This window comes from Bubalus bubalis, chromosome 6 (genome assembly GCF_019923935.1).
Source record: "Bubalus bubalis isolate 160015118507 breed Murrah chromosome 6, NDDB_SH_1, whole genome shotgun sequence".
In the NCBI taxonomy this organism is placed as follows: domain Eukaryota; kingdom Metazoa; phylum Chordata; class Mammalia; order Artiodactyla; family Bovidae; genus Bubalus; species Bubalus bubalis.
The window spans coordinates 11,225,559-11,237,710 of record NC_059162.1 but is presented as its reverse complement, the minus strand read 5'-3'; positions in this window follow the sequence as shown (position 1 = coordinate 11,237,710).

Sequence of the window (12,152 nt, the reverse complement as noted above, 5' to 3'; positions counted from 1 at the left end):
TGTATCACAGTCCCCCATCCTCCAAAAGTAACCACTATTCCCAATTTTATATTAATTAGTTTCTTAATTTTTTTTTTAGTTTTATAAGTCTTATGTATCTTTTTGCTGAATGGCACTTTTTAGATTAACAAAATTTCTCAAGTTCAATGTAATTTCTTTCATTTCCAAATAAGAGTGCTTTTTGAGTTTAAGCAACTTTTTCTTAATCTAATGTTATTGTGAAGGTTTACTTTTACATCATCCTTTAAGAAATTCATTGTTTGCACTTGAAATTTAGGCTTTGATATTCAGAAATGATTTTTTGCTGTGTATGCATAGGCTTTCTTTTTTGCATATATATATTCTATTCTCCTAGAATAAGTTTTTGAAAAGTCTGCTGTTTACTCCTTGCTATACAAACTTATATTTGTTCAAGCAAGTTTTTAGGTGTGCATGTGAGTTCAGCAGCTCTCTCTTCCTGTCTTTTGGTTTGTTTGTCACCTGGGTCAGTAGTTGCATAATTCTTGCTGTTCAGGCTGACTAAATCATGCCTGACTCTTTGCAACTTTGTGGACTGCAACATGCCAGGCTCCTCTGACCTCCAGTATCATGCAGAGTTTGTTCAAAGTTAAATCCATTGAGTCAGTGATGCTATCTAACCATCTCATCCTCTGCCAACTCCTTCTCCTTTGCCTTCCTTTTTCCCAGGATTAGGATCCTTTCCAATGAATCGGCTGGCTCTTCACATCAGGTGGCCAAAGTATTGAACCTTCAGCTTCAGCATCAGTCCTTCCAATGAATATTTGGGGTTGATTACCCTTAGAATTGATTGGTTTGATCTCCCTACAGTCCACAGGAATCTCAAGAGTCTTCTCCAGCACCACAATTCAAAAGCATCAGTTCTTTGGTGCTCATCCTTCTTTATGGTTCAACTCTCACCTCTGTTAATGATTACTGAAAAAACCATAGCTTTGACTATAATGGATCTTTGCCAGCACAATGATATCTCTACTTTTTAATAAGCTATCTAAGTTTGTCATCATTTTCTCTCCAAGGAGCAATTGTCTTTTAATTTCATTGCTGCAGTCACCATCTGCAGTGATTTTGGAGCCCAGGAAAATAATACCTGTCACTGCTTTCACCTTTTCCCCATCTATTTGCCATGAAGTAATGGGACAAGATGCCATGATTTTAGCTTTTTTAATGTTCAGTTTCAAGCCAGCTTTTTCATTATCCTCTTTCACCTCAAGAGGCTTTTTAGCTCTTTTTCACTTTATGCACTTAGGAAGGTATAATCTGCATATGTGAGGTGAGTGATATTTCTCCTGGCAATCTTGAATCTTGTGATTCACCCAGCCTGGTATTTCACATGATGTAATCTGCATATAAGTTAAGTAAACAGTGATAATACATAGCTTTTTTGTAGTTCTTCTTCAAATGTTGAAACAGTCAGTTGTTCCATGTCTGTTTCTGTTGCTTCTTGGCCTGCATACAGGTTTCTCAGGAAACAGGTATGGTAGTCTGTTACTCCCATCTGTAAAGAATTTCCCAAAGTTTGTTGTGATCCATACAGTTAAAGTCTTTAGCATAGTCAGTGAAGTAGAAGCAGATTTTTTTTTCTGGTATTCCCTTGACTTTTCTATGATCCAATGGATGTTGGTGATTTGATCTTGATTCCTCTGCCTCTTTGAAACCCAACTTGAACATCCAAAAGTTCTTGATTCACATATTATTGAAGCCTAGCTTGAAGAAGTTAAGCCATAACCTTGCTAGCATGTGAAATGAGTACAATTGTATGGTAGTTTGAGCATTCTTTGGCATTGTCCTTCTTTGGGATTGGAATGAAAATGGATCTTTTCAAGTCCTGTGGCCACTGTTGAGTTTTCCAAATTTGCTGGCATATTGAGTGCAGCACTTTCACAGCATCATCTTTCAGGATTTGAAATAATTCAGCTGGAATCCCATCATACTCATTAGCTTTGCTTGTAGCAATGCTTCCTAAGGGCCACTTGACTTCATACTCCAGGATGTCTAGCTCTAGGAGAATGACCACACCATAATAGTTATCCAAGTCATTAAAACCTTTTTTGTATAGTTCTTGTGTTTACTTGCTACCTCTTCTTAATCTCTTCTGCTTCTGTTAGATTCTTGCAGTTTCTGTCCTTTATTGTGCACATATTTGCATGAAATGTTCTCTTGGTATCTCTAATTTTCTTGAAGAGATCTCTAGTATGTCCATTCTACTGTTACCCTCTATTTCTTTGCATTGTTCACATAAGAAGGCTTTCTTCTCTCTCCTTGCTATTCTTAGGAAATATGCATTCAGTTGGATACATCTGTCCCTTTCTCCTTTGCCTTTTGCTTCTTTTCTGTTCTCAGCTATGTTAGGCTTCCTCAGACAACCACTTTGCCTTCTTGCATTTCTTTTTCTTGGTGATGGTTTTGGGCATAGCCTCCTGTACAATGTTACAAACTTCTGCCCATAGTTCTTCAGGCACTCTGTCTACCAAATCTAATCCTTTGAATTCATTTGTCACCTCTACTGTATAATCATAAGAGATTTGATTTAGGTCATACCTAAATCATAAAGTAGGTTTACCCAACTTTCTTCAATTTCAGCCTGAATTTTTCAATAATGAGCTGATTATCTGAGCCACAGTCAGCTTCAGGTCTTGTTTTTGCTGACTTGATGGAGTCAGAAGTATAGAGCTTCTCCATCTTGTTACAAAGAATATAATCAATCTGATTTCGGTATTGACCATCTGGTAATGTCCATGTGTACAGTCCTCTCTTGGGTTGTTTGTAAAGGGTGCGTGCTATGTCCATTGTGTTCTCTTGACAAAACTGTTAGCCTTTACCCTATTTCATTTTATACTCCAAGGCCAAATTTGCCAGTTTATTGCTTGACTTCCTATGTAATTAGTTGTAAAATTAGTCTTGATATTTAGTAAAACAATTCATGTTAACTTGTTTTTCATGAATGTGTTGGCTATTTAAAATCCATATAAATTTGAAATTATTAATACCTCATAGTTTTCACATACCAAAAAGGAAACTATTGGAGTCTCCATTGGGATATTTTTGTAATATACACCTGTATGGAGAGAACTGATATCTGTACATTGTTGAGTCTTCTAGCCCATGATATTACATATGCCATACTTTCCATAGTATTTCTGATTTTCTTCTGGATAATACAAAAATTTGATATTGTTTTTATCTAGTTTCCTTCATTACACACTGTATATCTGCCAGAATTAATGCAAAACAACTTTTATTGCTGCATCCATCAATAGCATGACATGATTTGTTTCTTAAACATTTGTTATTTAATACTTTCATCTTACAGAAAAAAAGAGGTTATTTCTAGACCTGAATATGAATTTCCCCAGGAAAAGAACATGTAGGCTCTACTGTCCTACTTATTTGAATCAGTATTCCAAAATATCTTGTATATACATTCAGAAGCTAGCATCTGAGAATGATTGAAGAAAAATGTCATGAACAGTGTTATCAAAAACCTTTCATAATTGATATGGCATGGGAATAAAAAACATAGATTACCAATTCAGATATGCATGAATATAAGTTTTTGATTACTCCATAGTATATCTTCTATTAGAAATGGTTTATCTTGTGGGAGGTTCAAACCAGTGCCTCATAACATTACCTAGAAAAATTCTTCAACTTTTATATCTCTAGATATTTTATACCATCTATTAGTGTAGTGATCATAGGTGTTGGCTTTGTCAATCTTGCTTTTCATACTTTATCTAACATCAAAACACCTAGTGACTGATTGGCAGAATCCTAAAATCTGCAGGGACAGATAGCAGAAATCATTGGACAACTTCCTTAGCAAGCTAAGAAAGTGCTTGTCAAAGCTTATGTCCCAGACTCAGTCACATGATTCCCATATGTCAACCTCTGGAAAAGGCAGATGGTAAAGGCGTCTCTACATGTCACAGGGCAAATCTTTCTGTTACATACGGGGACATACAATTATGCAGCAATAATTCAAGGTTGTTTATTCAAGGAACTGGACTTTCCTCAAAGGTCTCAAAGAAGGAGAGTGCAATAAGGAAGAGGTACAGGGGGGTGTGGGGACATCTGTCCACCCATGTTAGACCCATGATGGCCAGATTACCTGTGAAGGTGAGAAGGTAGAGGCAGAAGAAAACCACAAAGAGGAATGTCTGTGCATGTTTGAATAAACTTCAGCAGTTGGTGATGGACAGGGAGGCCTGGCATGCTGCAATTCATGGGGTTGCAAAGAGTCGGACATGACTGAGCGACTTAAATGAATTGAAAATTAAGCATTCTCTGGTAGAATCGGTCTGGTCACTGAGAGAGAGGCAACAGGTAAATGGTCTAAATTAAAAATATTTCCTGGAATTAATCAACTTCAGACTCTGCCTTATAGGTCCATTGAAATCTGATGGATTCTCTTGTCCTCTTAGACCTGATGAAACCTTTATTCTTTCAGAGTTATACATGAATCACAAGACCTAACCTTGTCTATGAACCTTTTCATCTTTCCTGTTTCCCTTGCTCACTGTATCCACACTTTCTTATTTGTGAGCAATTTTCTCCCAAATAGAAGATTAGGGTATTTTTCTGCCTTTCTGCCTAATGATATATTATGAGGGACAATGTCCACATGATCTTCAGGCTTTCTCATGAGGCTTTAGGCAAGCTTCCTTAGTACTCAAACTCAATGTGTGTCTCCTAGTGATCCAATCCCAGACTTGTGGCTAATTTTAGCACTTTCCCCTATAAACAGCTTACTGAAGGACTCTGAACTGTTTCAGAAGACATCCTCTCCCAGTAAGAACACATTGAGTCCCAACATGCCCCTATTTATCCCTAAGTCACTGTGAAAAATCTAGAGAGCAATTCTTAAGATGGTTAATAGTAAATATATAATTAAGAAATTATATGGATTGTGAAACTAAAGGATTAATAAGTATCCAAAGGTGAAATATGTATTTTTATATTTATTACATATATATGCATTGCTAATATATGTACATTCTAATTACCTATTAATATTTATATATAAATTATTTATAGTTAATATATTTTGTATGCATGCATGTGTGCTAAGTCACATCATTGTGTCTGACTCTTTGCAACCCTATAGCTCCTCTGTCTATAGGATTCTTCCAGCAAGAATACTGGATTGTGTAGCCATGTTCTCCTCCAGGGGATCTTCCTGACCCAGTGATCAAACTCACATCTCTTGTGTCTCCTGCATTGGCAGGAGGATTGTTTACCAGTAGTGCCACCCGGGAAGCCCACATATTTTGCACACACACACACACACACACACACACACACATATATATATATATATATATATATATATATTCAAAGCAATACCTGATATCCCAGCTGAAAAAAAAATAATAACCAAACTTTTTCTAGTACATAATGTGAAAAACAGCAGGATTTCATACATTTGGCCATATTTCCTTCAAAATTGCCCAGAAAGCTTATTTTCCAAGCCATAGTAAAATTCAGAAGCATTTTGAAAATGTTATTAGTCAACAATTCAAATTCCAAGGCAAGCTCTTTATTTTCTTTCCATAATTCTGTGCAAAACACTTGATTTGTTTGCAGTGGTACAGTCTGAATGTCAGACCACTCCCCCTTCGGGCTTATTTTGAATATATATATTTGGGGGTGGTGGTGAGAACTCTATACTCTCCCTACCCTCAGTTATCTCTCAAGTTGTCTCTAAATTAACATCTCATATTTAATCTGCAATATGGATTTACTGACAAAAGTAATACATACCCTTTTGAAAGTCAAAGAGAAATGGTAATTTGGAGAAAATGTAGTGATTATTAATCATGAAGAAAGAGTCGAACCATCAAAAGTAGTTTCCTACCTCCTGTATTTTACCAGGGCTCCAAAGCCAATTTAGTGCTACAGGTATATTCTTCCAAGATAGCCTTCATATTGTTGGAAGCATGCTTTATTCTTTGGTCAAAGAGGCAAAGATCAACTTAGCATGAAAAAGCACTGGCCAAAGACACAAGATTCTTAACTTTTTCATTGCTACTTTAATAATCTTGCGAAAATACCTGTGCCTTTTGCATCCAAGTTTCCCCACCTGGGAAGTGAGGAAAACAATCCTGATTTTGTACATTTCAAATTTCTATGGCTCAGAGTTTTTTGTGTTTTTTTTGTTTTTTGTTTTTAATTTTATTTTATTTTTAAACTTTACATAACTCTATTAGTTTTGCCAAATATCAAAATGAATCCGCCACAGGTATACATGTGTTCCCCATCCTGAACCCTCCTCCCTCCTCCCTCCCCATTCCATCCCTCTGGGTCGTCCCAGTGCACCAGCCCCAAGCATCCAGTATCGTGCTTCAAACCTGGACTGGCAACTCGTTTCATACATGATATTTTACATGCTCAGAGTTTTTTGACATGAGATGTGAGGCTAGGCCACTTGTACTATTAAACAGGCACCAACACTCACTAGACAGCAATAGTTTAGAGCCTTTCCTTCTATCCCTTTAGATATATTGACTGATATTAATAATTATGAGGGCTTGAGGCTCCTCAGCTCTAGAGGTTTAATTCTGGTTAGGAGACCCTGAGGGATTTTCTCTTCTTTAATCAGAGGGAAAAAAATAACTTTCTCTCTCAACTTTGCAATTCTCATTAGTTGCAGAGCTTTGTGTAGCATGTGACTTGTAAAACTCTTCTGGGACTCTCTGGGAGTTTAAAACTTGCTAAGTTCATATTCTGCTCATAACCAAGGCTTCCTGCTACTTCTTAAGTTTTATTTTGGTAGGAAATAGAGTGAATTCCATCCCTAATGCTCATTCAATTCATTCTTCCACTCATCATAAACACTTTTCCCTTAATCATGTAATCTTTCCCTGGGTATTATTGAAGGGCTTACATTGTTTAAAGCCTGTACTACGGGAGAACTCAGAAAAGTATAATGAATGATTTCTTCTTGCAGGGATTTATACTTCAGTGGAAGATATGCGACCAAACCAAATTTTGGTCTGCTGGTCTGTGCACAGTAAAGCTAATTTACTGACACTAGGTTGTGATGAAGAAAAGCGCAGCATTTACTGCAAAGCTGAGCAATGACATGGGTTGCTAATGCTGAAAAATCTGATATCCCTGATAGATTCAAGGAAGACTTTTAAAAGGCAAGTTGAGAGAAAGAACTACAAGTTGTGCGATGGATTCATTCACCATTGTCTGACTGGATGTAACAGGGTGATGTCACACGTATTAACATCATCAGTCCTCAGGCTCCAGCTAATGTGGGCTGATTGTTCATGATCATCATACAATTAGCTTCTTCTACTTGGTGGGGGTTTTAGTATCTCAAAACAAATCAGAAATATGTGCCAAAAACTCTTATCTAATTCCTTCATGGAGGAGCTAAAGATTCTGTGACTCTGATATGTTACTGTTACATTTATTTATTTAAATTGTCACCAGTTCTCCCAGCCCAGGTGCTAATTTTTTTCTTTCTGTATGTTCACTTTCTTCCAGTCATTAGCATTTGAGTCAGCCTTTTGTAACCCAGAAGAGGCTGATCAACTAATGTTTTTCTCAAAAAAAAAAAAAAAAAAAAAGAAGAAGAAGAAGAAAAAAGAAGCAGGCAGAAGACATTGAGGGGATGGTCTTTCCTTTAGGATATAGAGTCTTGCTTGCTTACAACCCGCTTTTCTGATATTCCCCAATCATAAGAGGGAACAAATGCACAATAAGAAAGGAAATAAAGTTATGGATAGAAAGGTTAATCATAAACTTGGCAATAGAACTTGGTTTTAGGGACACATGATTACAGAATAATGATAGTGCCACGGTAAAATGGATCATATTGTAGAGTGTTGAGGACTCAGCACTCAAGTAAGATAAGAGAAAATGGACCAGAATGGTCAGAGCAGATGTCATGGAGAAATGTTGTGAAGATTTCTAAAATAAGAGCTGGTGTATTCTAGTTCACAGTTAAGAAAAACTATTTTGTTGTAGCCCAATACTTCCAGTGATGTATTGACTGTGTAAAATTGGTTAAACATATTTTTAAAATATTATATCTAGGTAGATAGATATAATGACATTGAAATTTTTAAACATTTGAAGAAAATATATGGATCTGTAATAAACATGTAGAAAGATGCTAAGAATTATGAGTCATTAGGAAATACAAATTAAAAGCACAATGTTATTGTACTACATAACTATTAGAATGTCTGAAAATTAAAGAAAAGAGATTGGTTGGTTAAAATTTAAAAGAACTATCACTAATACACTGCTCTGGAGATATAAAAATTATAAAAATATGTTGGCATTTTGGCAAACTGTCTGCTAACTTTTTAAAAATTTTAACCTATGCAATTTCCAAACCAAAAAAAAAAAAAAGTTACATATTCAATTCTCTCTGCTCTTCTCTCTAAATTAAAAAAAAAAAAAACTTTGAAGTAATTCAACACATAATCATGACTGTGAAAGGTGAAAAGGATAAGACGAATTGCTTAGGAATCTCAGGACTTGTAGAATGTTACACATTATGTTACACAGAATGTTACACAGTGTGTTCCAAATACTTTATTTTATGTCTCATATACTGAATGGGGATGTGGAACGTCCTGCAAACTTCACTCCAAGTTGTTCCTAAGAATAAGAAAAAAAAAAGGAAATAAAAGTAAAGGAAAAACAGAATTAAAAATCATTTGTTTCTGTACAAAAAGATAGGAAATCAACAGGAACTTAATCGGGAAACACAGAGCCATTGAGTGAGGACCCAAATCTACCTGCAGCTGTAGAATCAGCAGACCTGAGGTTCAAACCCAGTCTCACCTCGGGCATGACAGCCAGGTCTGACTGCCTACGATAGCATTGCTAGCAGCACCTGGAGGATAACCCATCCACATCAAGATGAACAGTATCCTGTACCACAAGAAAAAGTTCAAGAACTTTAAAAGGATGGAAGTTGTGCAAAGGTTTTCACGGTTTTCCAAGCTGATGGAATCAAGTTTGAAATCAATAGCAGAGACAACGGGAAAATACATAAGCAAGTGGAAATTAAACAATCAATTTCTAAATAATCCATGGGTCATAGAGGAGGTCTCAAACAAAGTAAAAATGTATATAGCTGAATGAAAGTAAAATTACAACTCATTAAACTTCTGGGGTACAGCTAAGCAGCTCTAAAAGGGACTTTAGAGAAGAGGGAAAGTCTCAAATAATCTAAATTCTAAGTTGAAATTAGAAAAAGAGGATGAAAATTTATTCAGAACTTCATTTTGTATTAAATGCAATGCCTTTAAAAATCCCAGAAAGGTTTCATGTGCTTGTTTTTTGTAGAAAAAGACAAGATTATTTTGTACTGTATATGGAAAGTCACAAGCCCTTGAATAGCTACAATAATCTTGAAAAAGAAGAATAAAATGAAAGCAATTACTCTATCTAATACTAACACCTACTGTATGGCTACATTAATCAAGACAGGGTGCTATTGACAGAATTCATCAAAGAATCTGACTTCATATTTTTCTTTTTTCTACAGTTTATAAGCCTTTACATCCCTTTCTCTTCTCCTTCTGCCACACAACTGGGTAACCAGATAAAAAAGGCCAGTGCTCCAACCATGAAAGCTTCTCAATGGAAAAATCTCACCCTGTATTAACTCCCTAGTCCTTATAGAAATGCCAAACCAACTCCTTTTTCCCACTGTCTCAGATTACTTAAGATCTCTTTTGGAAATATTCTTTATACTGGGAGTTTCTCATTCTTAGTAAGGGGGTTTAAATAATCTCTCCATGTGAAATATTCTTTACATTGCATATATTGATGTTTTTATATACTTCTCAAGTCATTTAAAAATATTCAATTGAATTTAAATGCAACAGTATTTTGTTACCTTACATCTTACAGTTAAAATATATCTTTTATTTTCTCTATGAACTTTGCTGATATATGCATATATACTTATAGGTTTTTAATGATCATCTTTTCATACTTCTGTGCAGCAAAAATGTTCATAGGTTTATTTTAAAAGTGTTTTAAATATATTTTTTATAAAGAGAAAATTTGGTTAAATGTAAAAATTAAAATTTGGGTATAAAATTATTACTGGATAAAACTGATGCTTAAAAATCTTACCTAATATGTCCATGAATAATATTTCTTTTTGCTAAACAGCATTGATCAGGATTACATTTATTCCAGTTTTTAAAAATAAATGCTGATCAATTTTCAGAATTTCTTCTGTTCTATAGCTTTCTAATGGTCGTTCACTGACAGTTATTTTTAATAATTTATTGTATAGCAATCTTATTATTTACTTTTTCTACTGTTTTCAAAAGAAATGATGTGAAATCTACTGAACATGTAGAAAAAGAATCTTTGCCTATCATTAACTTTCGACTTTGCAGTTTGTGAAAAATTTATCACAGTAGAATTTTCCAGTTATTATCAAATGATTGTCAATTATAATTGGTTACTTATTGCTTAAATTGAAGAAAGTAAGGAAAACCACTAGACCATTCAAGTATGACCTAAATCAAATCCCTTATGATTATACAATGGAAGTGAGAAATAGATTTAAGGGACTAGATCTCATAGTGTGCCTGCTGAACTATGGACTGAGATTCGTGACATTGTACAGCTGATAGGGATCAAGACCATCCCCATGGAAAACAAATGCAAAAAAGCAAAATGGCTGTCTGGGGAGGCCTTACAAATAGCGGTGAAAAGAAGAGAAGTGAAAAGCAAAGGAGAAAAGGATAGATATAAGCATCTGAATGCAGAGTTCCAAAGAATAGCAAGAAGAGATAAGAAAGCCTTCCTCAGTGATCAACGCAAAGAAATAGAGGGAAACAACAGAATGGTAAAGACTAGAGATCTCTTCAAGAAAATTAGAGATACCAACAGAACATTTCATGCAAAGATGGGCTCGATAAAGGATAGAAATGGTATGGACCTAACAGAGGCAGAAGATATTAAAAAGAGGTGGCAAGAATACACAGAAGAACTGTACAAAAAAGATCTTCAAGACCAAGATAATCACGATGGTATGATCACTCACCTAGAGCCAGACATCTTGGAATGTGAAGTCAAGTGGGCCTTAGAAAGCATCATTACAAACAAAGCTAGTGGAGGTGATGGCATTCCAGTTGAGCTATTTCAAATCCTGAAAGATGATGCTGTGAAAGAGCTTCACTCAGTATGCCAGTAAATTTGGAAAACTCAGCAGTGGCCACAGGCCTGGAAAAGGTCAGTTTTCATTCCAATCCCAAAGAAAGGCAATCCCAAAGAATGCTCAAACTACTGCACAATTGCATTCATCTCACACACTAGTAAAGTAATGCTCAAAATTCTCCAAGCCAGGCTTCAGCAGTACATGAACCGTGAACTTCCAGATGTCCAAGCTGGTTTTAGAAAAGGCAGAGGAACCAGAGATCAAATTGCCAACATCCGCTGGATCATCAAAAAAGCAAGAGAGTTCCAGAAAAACATCTATTTCTGCTTTATTGACTATGCCAAAGCCTTTGACTGTGTGGATCACGATAAACTGTAGAAAATTCTGAAAGAGATGGGAATACCAGAACACCTGACCTGCCTCTTGAGAAACCTGTATGCAGGTCAGGAAGCAACAGTTAGAACAGGACATGGAACAACAGATTGGTTCCAAATAGGAAAAGGAGTATGTCAAGGCTGTATATTGTCACCCTGCTTATTTAACTTCTATGCAGAGTACATCATGAGAAACGCTGGGCTGGAAGAAGCACAAGCTGGAATCAAGATTGCCAGGAGAAATATCAATAACCTCAGATATGCAGATGACACCACCCTTAAGGCAGAAAGTGAAGAGGAACTAAAAAGCCTCTTGGTGAAAGTGAAAGTGGAGAGTGAAAAAGTTGGCTTAAAGCTTAACATTCAGAAAATGAAGATCATGGCATCCAGTCCCATCACTTCATGGCAAATAGATAGGGAAACAGTGGAAACAGTGTCAGACTTTATTTTTGAAGGGCTCCAAAATCACTGCAGATGGTGACTGCAGCCATGAAATTAAAAGATGCTTACTCCTTGGAAGAAAAGTCATGACCAACCTAGATAGCATATTGCAAAGCAGAGACATTAGTTTGCCAACAAAGGTCCATCTAGTCAAGGCTATGGTTTTTCCT